Raw genomic sequence first — 13,549 nt, forward strand, 5'->3', positions numbered from 1 at the left:
AGACTCGAAAGAGTTGGATGGGGGGGATTGATACCACTCTCATGTTTCTAAAGACCCATTCACCCTGGTGCTATTTGGTCCGCTTTAAATGATCCCTGGATAGTTCGGTTCGTTTGTGTGAACGCTCATTTACTCTGGTCCAGACCAAACGAGTGAACCCTGGTCCGCTTGAAAACTGGGGGTCTTGGTTCACTTGCAAGTGAACCCTGGTGCAGTTCGTTTACAGTGGGAAAAGAAAACGGACTATCCAGCAAACCAAAGAGAGGAAGTGAACCAAAGAGAGGAAGTGACGTAGAGCGCAATGCATTTTGGTGTTTGGTGTTTCTGTGGCGACCAAGCCGGCTGAAAGGGATGGATTTCCATTTTCGGTCCTGGCCAATCGATGAGCCGTTTTTCTTCTTCCTCATGCTTTTCTTCTTGCTGGTCAGTGGTTGTTTCGGGCAATACTGCCCCCAAACGAGCAGCTGTTGTAACTGTGTGATGTCGTCCAGGAGGTTTGGTCCACTTTAAAAAGTGCAGTGTGAAAGCGAACCGAACCAAATGAAGGTGTGAAATTTTTTGGCATTCCCCGCCCTATCGAAGTCCCCCGAGTATCATGGTGTAAATGCACCCTAAGAAAAATATCTAGGGCCAGGACAGAGTCCTGCATCAGGTTTGGGGCCCATGGTTGACCCAAATAAAGGTGATATGTTGGTCAAATACATTCCCTCCAGATTCGTAAGACCCTCCACCTCTGGTCTGCCTAAATGTCCCCCAGATGCTGTGTTCTGTGTCACTGGCCCTCGTCTCTGGAACAGCCTTCCAGAGGACGTCAGACTCTGTGATTCAGTAGACAGCTTCAAACGAAATCTTGAAACCTAGCTTTTATTTAGTAACAAATCTAGGGCTGCACGGTGGTGTAGTGGTTAGCACTGTCGCCTCACAGCAAGAGGGCCCTTCTGCGCGGAGTTCGCATGTTCTCTCTGTGTCAGCGTGGATTTTCCCCAGGTACTCCGGCTTCCTCCCACAGTCCAAAGACATGCAGGTTAACTGGTGACTCTAAATTGTCCGTAGGTGTGAATGTGAGTGTGAATGGTTGTCTGTCTCTATGTGTCAGCCCTGTGATAGTCTGGTAACCTGTCCAGGGTGTACCCTGCCTCTCACCCAGGATAGGCTCTAGCCCCCCTGCGACACCCGACAGGATAAGTGGTTACGGAAAACAAATGAATGAATGAATAAAACTAAACTAAAACCAGGTGTAAAAAGACATTTTAGTACCTGAAATAAAATAAAAACTAGACTTGACTTTACAGCGCTCGACAGCGCGAGCGTTTCACTCACATTTGCGACTAAAAATAGGTGTGTGCACACTGTAAAAAATATTTAGGGGCACATGTGCGCATAAAAAAAATCAGCCGAAGCAGCCTATATTTTTGTCAATAAAAAAATATGATAATCTAACCGCAAATGTTGGAGGAACTCCAGCTGCCTTCCCTCTTCCCCGTGTGACACGGTTATGGGCGGTTTTCCAAGCCACTGTCGGCACAATGAATATAAGTCCCACTGTCGGCAGCGTGGAAATAAGTCAAAGTGTGGTGGAGGAGACGGACCGGGTTAAGCAGCGGACCTCCGGGGAAGCCCTCTCCCCTCTCCCCGCAGTGAGGGACCGTTCTCCAAGCTACTGCTGCTGGGCAGCATGGAAATAAGTCAAAGTGTGGAGGAGACGGACCGGGTTAAGCGGCGGACCTCCGGGGAAGCCTGCTCTGTTCTCCCCGCAGTAAGGGACCGTTCTCCACGGCCAGGCTGTCGGCTGGGTGGAAATAAGTCAAAGTATGGTGGAGACGAGGGACCGGGAAAAGCGGCGGACCTCCGGGGAAGCCTGCTCCGTTCTCCCCGTAGTTAGGGACCGTTCGCCACGGTACCGCTGCTGGGCAGGGTGGAAATAAGTCCTGCAGAGTTTCAGAGGACCTGGAGAATGTTTTAGGATAGTAATAACATTATATAAGATAATCATATTGCAAAGATAATATATATAAGATAATAACATTAAAGACAAAATTAAATTGCAATACTTTTTCAGAACTTGATGATTTTACCTTTCTGTACATTTTGTATACAAATTCATTAAATAATTTTGCTTGTAAATGTCTATTTGCATCACGTTTATTACGGAAAACACATTATTTGATCAATTTACATTGTGCACCTAAAGTTCTTTGTGCGGTCCTTTCTTTTTCAACTTAGGAGCACATGTGCTCCTTGGGAAAAAAGTTAGCGTCAAGCCCTGCTTTAGAATAAAATGACAACTAACTGACAGAATATTGTGTACTTACTAAACGAACTAAAACAAAATAAATATACAGAAAATGTCTTTTAGTTTTTGTCAATTTGGTTGTATTTGTGAAAAAAAAAAAACAAGCATGAGGAGGCATAAGTGCTTGTTTACTGACACTGGGATTTCTACATGACTGTGAGTCAGCTGCCTTCACAAAGTTTTGTAATGCCTATTCTGTACTTCTTTAATCTTGCCCCCCTATAATAATTAAAGAAAACACTCAAACGACTCTTTAAAAAAAATTAAACTGAAACAAGTAAAACCACTCTAATTGAAACAAAACTTAAAAATACTAACTCAGGTTCTAACTGGGATTACAGGTGTGAAGGATCACACTAACGACTGTGAAGCAGGACCATCGTTAATGTCATTATTCACACCTGTGCTCCTTCTCTGTCATGATGCAGACTGTCAGAGAAGTCTCTAGGTGCTGAATATTAAAAGCTTGAGAGTGAGTCAAGAGGTAAGAGTTTCAATTTATTCCAAACGCATGTGTCATCCAGATTGCAATTAGGCCTACAAGAGCTAAGTGGGGAAAAAGTGACCCTAATCCTGACAGCCACAAAATCCCTCAGTGGCCAAAAAGATCTGCAGAAACCACCACCTCTGGTAGTTACCATACATCTAAAGCTGTGCAGACTTTGTTTATACCATTGCATTCTGGTCTGTTAAAGCTGCTTGAGAGATTATTGGTTTCATGTATGATTAATTTCTGTCTGCATGACACAAAGACGCTTTAGCTTTTTGATTCTTAAGTCATTTTCCTGTGATATCTGTGTGAGTTTGAATATTTTCTGTTACTGTAGCTGCACTGGAAATATTTATATTGTGTCAGCGCTGGGGCAGGTAAATAAGAAAATACATAAAACATGGTCCTTAAATCGCTCACAGCTGCAACCTGCCAACAACAACTTTAAGCAGTGTTAAAAAACACTTTTAGTCTTTGAGTACACAGTTGTTTGCAAAACACTGCTAAACCCTTCCTCTTGTTCTTCTGCCTTTCCTGTTGTTGCTGTTGTTATTATGTCAGAGCCGCCCAGATGCGACTGAGTTATTAATTAGTGTAACAATGTTCTGGTTCAGAGGAGGAACCCTGTCTAGCGTTGTTCCTGTAGCAGAGCACTAATTGCACCTTCAGGGAGGATCCCTGCACCTCACACCTTCTGTGCGATCCCCTGGCTTGGTGACATTGTCGTCATCTGTGTTGCAACCTTTGCCATCCCTTGTTGACTGTGGATGAGAGTTTGGGTGCGAATCAGGGTGTGGGTTGTGTTTGTTGATGTCAGTGTTATGGATGTGGCAGGTAGCAGCAGAGAAAATGTGCTCAAATAGATCGGTTGCAAGACGTAGAAATATATTTTTGGCCTTCTTTGGGGATCTAAATGTTTTTGTGTTTAATCAAAGAATATTCATGACGTAACAACTTCAGATTAGGTGATGATAAAAATGCATGTGTGAAATTATAGTCAGTTAAAGTACCTTTTTTTACAGAGGAAGATTAAACAGTTTATTCTTTTTGTCTGTTGTGAAGTAAGATTTTTGATTTAACATTTAAAAAAAAATAAAGGCCATGAAAAGAGTCGAAGGTTGTTTTATCACCTTTGACTTCTTCTTGCAAGGTGGAGAATTTAGAGGCTGCACTAGATGAGCCGAAAAGTTTGTTCCTCCTCCTAATATAAAAAAGTAGATAACACATGAAAACCAAACGAAATCCTGTCAGTGACGTTTGTGTTTTGATCCTTCAAAATCCCTCGAAATGCTTAAAAGTATTGTCTCCAAAGTCTGCCAAAGTAGAATTGAAACCATAAAGTTGTTTTGGACAAAGAACAGCCAATAAATTGCTTCCTAAATATTTCAAGACATCACCATTATGATGCTCGCTCACTGTGGTCTGGTGAGGCTCTGAGTGAAGACCAAAATTACAGGAATACCCTTTAATCAACGAGTGCGGCAAACCAAGCACAGTGCTCAATTAAAATTCCACATGCGGCTCGGAGGCTTGTTGTCATCATCTAAACTGCTCTTCATAGTTCACTGATTGGTCTGGCCTGCAGCTGCAGAGCTCAACAGATTCTCAGTGCATGGTTTTATCAGACCAAAGTCAAGTCAACTTTATTTGTACAGCACTTTAAACACAAAGAGAGTTGATTCAAAGTGCTCTTACAGCACACACAGAGAAAAGCAAAATCAAAAGAAGGAAGTGAGACACATGATAATAGCAATAAAATAATAATAATAATAACGTGTGTTTTCAGATGACTGTTGAAAACTGTTTGAAAACGGGTTCCAGAGAGAATCGGACGATGGGAGGAGGAGAATTCCAGAGTTTTGGGGCAGCGATAGAGAAAGCCCTGTCCCCATAACACTAAGTCCTGGATCTCGGGACAGACATAAGTCTTTGCTCAGATGATCTCAGCTCTCTCACAGTGTGATGCAGGAGAGGAGCTCTATGATGTCAGAGGGGACGAGGCCATTTAACACTTTGTAGACAAACATCAGAATCTTAAAAGTATTATGTGGCTAACGGGCAGCTGGTGTAGGGAGGCAAGAATGGGGGTGATGTGCTCCCTCTTTTTTTAGACCTTGTTAAAATGAAGGCGTGGACGACTTTGGACAAACTTCAATTCAGAATCAAATATGACTCCAAGATTTTATAGATTTCAAGGTTTGTGATGTAACAGAGGGGGCAATCTGCCAAGATAAGGGGAAATAATGCTGGTTAAGTGCTGGGGTCCAAATAAAATTGAGTTGGAGAAAATTTGCAGCCATCCATGATTTGATATTGTGAGGACATTTATTGAGTTCATTTAGTTTGTTGATGTTGTTTCGCTCTAAGGAGAGGTGGATCTGTGCGTCTTACGCATAACAGCGAAAAGATATGTCATGTTTTGAATAATGTGCCCTAACGGAAGTAAATCAGTGGAGAAGAGGACTGGGCCAAGTATGGAACCTTGGGGTACACCACAGGAATTAATGCTGTACATTTTATTGATACGTGTGTTAAAACCATTTCCTCTTTTATGTTGATAAAATGTATTCAGGGCAGAATGTATTTATTGTTGCAAATATTTGGGAGTTTAAGAAAATCTGGTAATGCTATGTCGGCCAGTTGTTATTTTTTAACCTTTTGAAACCTAAGCAAATTGGCTTGATTTCTTTTAAAAACAAGAACAGATTACCCCAAAAAATATTATCAAGGAATTGGTAAAAAAAGAAAAGAAAAGAAAAGAAAAGAAAAGAAAGAAAGTAAGTTAGAAACGAACAAACAAGGAAATTCCTTGCAAAGAGTCCTTAAAAATTATAATAATTCTGTAACATAATTTTAAAAAGCAATATTGTTTTAGACATAATTTCCCCCATCTTTTTCTTTTTTCCGTATTTTTTAAAATAAGTGTCTAAATCTATTTTATTTATTAATTTATTTATTTTTTTGCAATTTGTGTGATCATTTTTAAGTTGCTTTTTGCCTTTCCCCCCTTGTTTTTGAAAGAAATTGCACCAGTTTGCTCAGGGTTCAAAGGTTTAAATACTTGTGAAAGGTATCTGAAAGCAGCACGAGAAAAGCAACGTCACTCCTGGTTTCAAATGGTTAAAACAGCAATCTTGATTCAGATGTCTTAGATTTTTTCTTTTTTTTGTAACCACAGTACGTAATGAGAGAGACATTTAACAGATGAAAAATCAACCTTTCAGTACTCTCTGGTGGAACACTGTTTGTTAATAACCTCACTCCCAGTTTGGCATTTCTCTCCTGTAATTCCATCTTGGCCGACACATACTGATGTATCTGATATAGCTATATGTCACTTATGTCATTTAATTACTTCTCTGTGAATTCGACCGACATCAAACGTCCTTTAAATGAACTCGTGTACATTAGCAGCTGGCAGCGAGCTGAGAGGATGCCAGACTCAGAGCACCTAGAGTCGTCATTTTGATGTAAAGTGGCAAACTGTGGGCTGATGCCAATCACAGTGTGGAGTGTGTGTACAGTTAATGTGTGTTTGCATGAGAGCGACTGGAAAAAAAGAGATGTTTTGGCAGGTTTGTGCGTGTGTGTGTATGTTGCACAGTGAGACACATGCCTTGTGTTAAGTGGCTGTGTGAGTCCCTTGTGACTCCTCTGCAAACTGGAATACTCCCCTGCTGTCAAGTCGCTTCTCTCCCGCCTCACCTCATGACCTCCCTCTCTCTGCCCCCACCACCTCCCACCCTCCTCCTCACCTTTCCTCGTCCTCTTCAACCCTCACCTTTGTTCACCGTTTCCTCAGCCTGCTCCTGACTCTGTCTTCGTTTGAATCCCTGTTTATGTGGCTCCGCTAACAAATCCCAGCACCATGCTAATGGGGATGCCCTGCAGCAGCCTCTCAGCTGCTCATAAATAAAACAGAAGCACACCTTTCTGCCCTGAAATATTTTTGAGTGAATGAACTTTTAATCTTGATGAATCAGAAATGAGACAGCATTGGGTTTAGAAATGAGAAACAGCCCTGTGTTCACTTTCACAGTTTTGCTGCAATTTGAACTTTTTCTGGGGTATAAATATGCAAATGTGCATTTTTGTAATTTATTTTCACTGTTTTCTAAAATATTTGGATTCAAAACATAAAGTTAGATCAACTGTTTTGTACTTTAAGGTCCAGTGTGTGGGGGAATATATTTGCAGAAATCGGACATAACATAATAAGTATGTTTTTTAGTGTATAATCACCTGAAAATAACAATTGTAGTTTTGTTTTGTTGCTGTAGAAGTCACTTATATCTACATAGGGAGCTGGTCCTCATTTATGGAGATTGCACCACCATGTTTCTACAGTAGCCCATAACAGACAAACCAAACACTAGCTCTCGATAGGGTCATTCACGTTTTCGCATCAGCCAACAAAGTTAGAAGTCCCTATTTGACGAGAAAATTGGGAAAAAACAGATTTTTTTTTTAACGTGAAACTGCTTTGTCCAGTGTTTTTACCGCTTTAAATCAACTAGTCCATTTGTTGCAGAGAGGAGGAGCCCTCTGTGGATAATTCGGCTCCGGGTAAAAACCTCCTAAACATCTGGATCTTAAGTTATCGGAGAAAAATGGCGAGCACACATCAGCAGGTGCTAGGCTAATGGCCTGCCAAACAGCATTGAAGAAACGTTGATTTGTAACTTTAAACGGCTTTATTCTGTTTGTAATGGTTTAAGTCACCCGGTCTGTTTTATGCTGGAGAGGAAGACGTCTGCAGATAATTCGGCTCCCAGTAAAAATCTCCTGCACAATGAACACCGAAGGAATTCTAACCTGGAGAAGTTTCAGCCCGTTGCAATCTGCAGTCCTCACCGCTACATTCCACTAAATCTCCTGAAATCTTACATACAGCTCCTTTAATATGCACGTCCAGAAACAAAACAGTATATTTATTCCCTTTCACTGAATGTTCTTTGCAATATATATATATATGTATTTATATTTCTTTCCTCCAGGAAAACACAACTAAATTAAGGAAAAATATGTTTTCTAAAGCATAAACTTGAGACTTTTTTCCGTATCTGTTTGATTTTAATTTCTACCGTGTTAACACTTTCAGTTGCTTTTTTATGAGATAATCTTTTTTGCTTTACTTGGTGTGAATGACACAAAATCAAAACAAGATGGCTGAATTCATTAGCACCACTTAACGGCTGGACGGCTCTTTTCATCATCACCATATGAGCTCTGAGTTAGCCTCTTAGCCCTGCTCAATGAGGCTCACATGACTCATTGCAAGTCCTTGTCTTCTCCGCTCATCGCTCCTTGTGATTCACATTAGCCAGCATGGATAGGGAGAACAAACAACAACAACAACAAGGCCAGGATTGTCAATGATGCACAAATTCACCATATTGACAAACACGACTATCTTTCCGGAGTGGAAAAGATGGAGATGGAGAGAAAAAGGGAAAAGAGGGGGGTGGAGTGTAATTATCTGTGAAAGGCAGATGCTGTCATCTGCGTATTGGGAGAGTCCCCGTATCTCATAAGTTTTGGGCTGTGTGTGTGTGTGTGTGTGCGTGTGCATCTCGTCTCATCTGCATGTGTGCAGCGCTTTTGCCTTTTGTGCGAGCACGCAGCATGCGGCTGCCTGCGATCCAGGCCCTTGGAAATATCTTTTTACTGAGCGATGGTATTTGGGGGGGATGGGGGAAGGATTATCCTGTACAGAGAGACGGAGGGTGGCAGGGAGGGATGAGACGGGTGGTAGGGAGGCAGGATGGGGCTGAGGTGCAGTTGGTGTGTGTGTGTGTGTGTGTGTGTGCGCTCTGCAGGAGGGTGTGTGTGTAAGGCAGCAAGGAAGATTGTCCCTGGTAGGGGGTGGCATGGTGAAACGCTTTGGATTGCCAAGCCTGTCATATCACCAAGGCTGTGAGAGTCAGATAAAACTCTCTCTATCCTCCTTCCTTTTCTTTCTTCTTCCATTCATTCCCCCCTCTCATCCATCTCTCGTTCACACTCCGGACTCCTTTCATTTCCTTTTATTTGCTGGGTCTCACCTTCATTTCCTCACCCATTTGTCTTTCTTCACGTCTAAACTTTAACGCCGGCCGCACTTTCTCAGTTTTCTGTTTGTGTCCGTATACCTTTTTGTGTCCCGCTCGACCAATCACGCTTGCTGATTACAGCACACATACATCACATCCACAGACGTGATTGCCTTTCAGAATAAAAACCGAAATCTAACAAGGCCGGTTCCATTTCCCATTCCGTTTCCATTACCCGCCTGGAGAGAAGATGGCCAGCACTCAGAGGGGGGTCTGTAATCAAAATAGATGAAGCCATCTGAGAAAGACGGGAATCAGTCATGCTTCCAGATCGGGCCGCAGGCGTTCTTCCTGTGTTCCCCAGTACAGAAGAGATGGAGAACTATGAACAGAGAGGATTTGGATGGTGGTTTATAATGTTTAATGATGTTTGATAACAAAAACGAGAGATTTCATAGGTCCAGTTTTCTCCTTTTCCCATTACAGTGTGTTTCAGATGTCCTTTTCAAGCCCAACGAAGCTTCCTATCTGCTGGCAGGTCTTTCAAAGTTCATAGATAAGATGAAAGAAACATGAGATGTGGATAAGAGAGTGAAAACAACTCTCCCGTCTCTATTGAAGTCAAGGAGTTTTGCCTCTTCCAGGCACTCTGTCTGTTTGTGTGAGGAGTTTGAGGCACCCTGCTCCAGGTACGGGGCCTGGGGAGAGATATGCTCTGTTATCTGCATGGAAGTGGAAGATTTGATCTTTTCCTGAGAGAGATTCAGAGTTAAGACGGATACAGAAAACAGGCGAAAAACAGAAGTAGGACCTGACAAGAGTTATCTCTCTCTCAGAAGTTTATCTGTGCTGCCAAAGCATGTATGGGCATTAATAACAATATCATGCGCTCAAGTGAAATACATGAGATATTCTTGAACCCACGAGTCCTCCAAATATGAAGTACGTGTTCAATACGTCGCATTTTCTTTCTAATGCAATGCCCCTTTTGGCAGGACGGCATCATTTCCTTACACCTGCCAAAAACCATTTCAAATCTCACACCCACATAAATCGGTTTTATGATGTGACAATGCCATAGTCAAAGTTTGAGTTAGAATAGGTGCTTAGTGACCAAGTGATAAAGGTTAGGGCACAATCGTGGCTGTAATCAAATTAAACCAGCAATGGCTGTTTATAGGAAACAAATCCTAGTCTCATCCGAGGTTGCTTAAATCTGCCGCTTGGTCAGTGACTTCTGAAGGCGTCGGGGGAAATAACGAAAATGAAGGCAGCGGTAGTCCAAGTCAGGTTGGTGGGGTTGGCTGTGAATGGGTCCAACAGCCACCACTTTTCACCTGGGAAGCCAGTGTTCACTTACCGTAGGATTGTAAAGCCAGACCCTGTTCTTTTTTCCTAAACCCAACCACGTGCATATGTTGTTGAAGGAAATAAAACATTAATTTGCGGTGCTGTACCGACGTAGTAGGTTTATTTTGAAAGAGACTGTATGCAGATGGTACATTTCCTGTGAAAACTAAAGTATATTTTGAAAACAGACAATGCAGGTAACAAAACTTGCAGAAATTGACACGATGTCCAAGAACATCAACAACCAATGCATCCAGGGTACCTTGCACGTTGTATGACCACATGGAAAGTCAGTGACCAAACGTTAATATGTGACGAGGTGAGAGAGCGAGAATGTGTTGAACAAACAGTGGTCCTTTGCGTAAAGTCCAACACATTCTCACTCCTAACTGAATACTGTTGCTTGGGCAGTGGCCCTACATGTCAAACTACTACACTCTAGGCACCCCTCCACTGTCAGTTTTGGATGTACAGGGACTGCATGTCAAGTTACGCTCAGTACACTTTTTTAAAGAAAACCTCCGATGTATTACTTTATTGGGTTAAGGCGACAAAAGTACATGGTTTGGCTCAGAAAAAAAAACAACATGGTTTGACTTAAAATAAAAATGTATCGTCATACAACAGTGCGTATGATATCCTACAAAAATGCACTGAAGTAAGTATGTTTGTTACTGATGTAACTGTTATAAACTAACTCGGATGACTTTTGGTTTCACACAGGACACAGTGGTTTCTTGGGTGAAAGTTTGGTCGACCCTTTCTTGCTCTTTTTATTATGCCAATTGGTCGGACACTACTTGATGTGTCTCAATGCTAAAGGTGCCTCTGTGCATCAGAATCTGATGCCAAGGGTCACTGACCAAACATCTGTATTTGACGAGCTGACTTGAGGGATGGTGCCTGTCAAGCTGCAGACCACTGTTGAAAACAAAGCAGGTCTTTCGGGACGCGAACACTGCTCTCACTACTCTCACTGCTCTCGCTGGTGAAAGTCAGTGTTTGTTGGACCCATCCACCACCCCTGCTGCCCACCGTACTCTAACTTTCGCTGCCTTAACTTTCATTCTTGTCCCACCATGTCTCCCCCTGACGCCGCTGAGCACCGTTAAACGATAACGGCGATGAACGCATATCAGGCTGATGGTAAAGGATGGCTTTTTTCAACGGTGTCTGACACTGCAAGTCACTGCCAAAGCGCTGGATTTCGACAACTTCGGAGTGAGACCAAGTTGCGTTAACTACAGCGTTGTTTCAACGTATCCACTACATAATAATGTACAATGCCACCTATTTTCTGGTGATTGGGTTGTAAGTGCAGATGTCAGGATGCTTCCCATGGTGGAAATGGAGGCTAATGTCCCACAGAGTATTGGAAATGCTCAATAGTGCCAATGACAGCTTAGATAACCAACAAACATTAAAAGATGTGAATTTAAATCTTATATTTTAGTTTTCTTCTCACATCATAGTTCAGGTGAACGATAGACGTTGTCTCTTGTCAGTACAAAACTGTATTCTGCATTCATTAATCTACAAGCTGCCAAAAGTAGGGCACTAGAACATGGTAATAAACAATTTGTTTATCCAGTAAGGAATTAAAACACAGATTCTTCTCTAGCTGCCAAGTTTATGAGCAAAGTATCAGTGATTGGATTAGTGCTTAGCTAAAAGCAGCACAGATCAGTGTAGTGAGTTTAGATCCACTGAAGCTTCACACCGAGGACCTCCAACATAGCTGGCGGACAGAACGGGGCGCCCGGTGCCCGCTGATAGCTGCTCGTCACCTCATGTGATTTCATCATTTCTTTATTTGTTGGCTTCTGTCTCTGTGTTTATCTCGCTCGTTCTGACCTTTGCTGAGGTCTGTCCGTCTTTTACCCATCAGCCCCCTGCTGGTTTTCAAATTAGACTATTTGGGAAAAAAAAACAACAACTCTCTGAGCAGCCCAGCAGCCCACACCCACTACCCTTTCACCCACTCATCATCTTATTCATTCACACATGCATAACACCCCGATACACCCCCACCCAGCCCCGCTTCAACCCCTCCCTTCCCCTCCGCCCTCCTGCATCTTCAGCCGTGCACGCTCCAAGATCTGGGTCAACCGTATCAAACACCAAAATGCGTCTGCTCCTTCTCCTCTCTGGTGTGTGTTTAGTGTGTGTGTGTGGAGCACAGATAGTGTGTGTGTGTGTGTGTGTGTGTGTGTGTGTGTGTGTGCAGGAGGAAAAAGTGGGGGTTCTACAGTACTGTTGTTTTATCAGAAATTGCTCAGGGGGCATCTGATGAAGAAATCCAGTTTTATCAAAGGAATCTTTGTGTGTGTGTGTGTGTGTGTGTGTGTGTGTGTGTACATGCATAAAAAAGCAAGCTGTTTCTGTAATAATGCATATGTATATGTGTTTGTGTGTGTGAGAGAGAGCCAAACAGAATAACAAAGCATGCGGGGGATGTGTGTGTAAATGTTGCTCTAATTAAAGGGGGTCTGGCCTGAGTGTCTGGGCACACAATCCACTCTTATGTCTGCATGTCAGGGGTGTGTGTGTCTCTATTTGTGTGTGTGTTTACATGGCCCAACTGGCACGGGGCCGATGCCATTTGGATTTAGCGAGGTGAGAGAGGGAGAGGTAGCCTGCCTGGCGATGCCTCCCCTGAGTCAGGTGCACGATGGGGCCATCTTTCTTCCTCTATTTCACTTTTTGTCATTCATGTCTGCCTTGATCTTCTCTTTGCCTTCCTCTCTTCCTCATGCAGACATAGTTTATCCATTGTTCAAGGTTGAAATCCAGTCTTTGTAAAGGCAAAAAATCTCAGTTCAGTCCGTGGCTTCAGTCTAAAGACTAGACTAGATGAAACTAGGAAGAATTCAGAGAGCAAATTTCTCCACCAAGGTCAGTAAATGTTCTAATTTTTGACATTTAAGGCCACATGAGTGTAGTTTTTGGGTCTTTGCATACTTTTGATTTTTAGTATACCCACATTTTTTAGTGTTTATTAGAGAATATTAAATGTGGTGTTCACACTATGAGTGACACAGCAACAGCGTGACCAGCTTCATTATTGTCAAGTTGCTGTTGAAGTATTGCTCAAGCATTTGTTAACGTCGCCACAGGCTTGTGTGTCTGCTGCCTGCCACCTCCACTGAACGTCATCTAAAGTTTGTATTTGGACATAAAATAAATGCCTGTGATCAGAGTCTGAGCCCCATTTTAACATCACATTATGCTGCCCCATTGCATCCCTGTATGCACCGCGGCACACAGAAAGCTAGCATAGCGTCAGCTAACTAAGCTAAATAACACAATACCACAGCTAAACACAAACCATATGAGTGGCTGATGCCTCACTGCAGCACTGAAAAAAGTTGAGGTCAGCTCAAC

At 42.6% G+C, this 13,549-nt stretch overlaps 1 protein-coding gene across 1 annotated transcript in view; it reads right to left on the bottom strand.

The window, feature by feature from the left end:
- hs3st1l2 (heparan sulfate (glucosamine) 3-O-sulfotransferase 1-like 2) overlaps positions 1-13,549 on the bottom strand; it is a 44,249-nt gene that overhangs the window by 8,617 nt on the left and 22,083 nt on the right. The gene's annotated exons all lie outside the window — the stretch shown is intronic.

Source organism: Epinephelus lanceolatus, chromosome 9 (assembly GCF_041903045.1).
Source record: "Epinephelus lanceolatus isolate andai-2023 chromosome 9, ASM4190304v1, whole genome shotgun sequence".
NCBI classification, from domain to species: Eukaryota; Metazoa; Chordata; class Actinopteri; order Perciformes; family Serranidae; genus Epinephelus; species Epinephelus lanceolatus.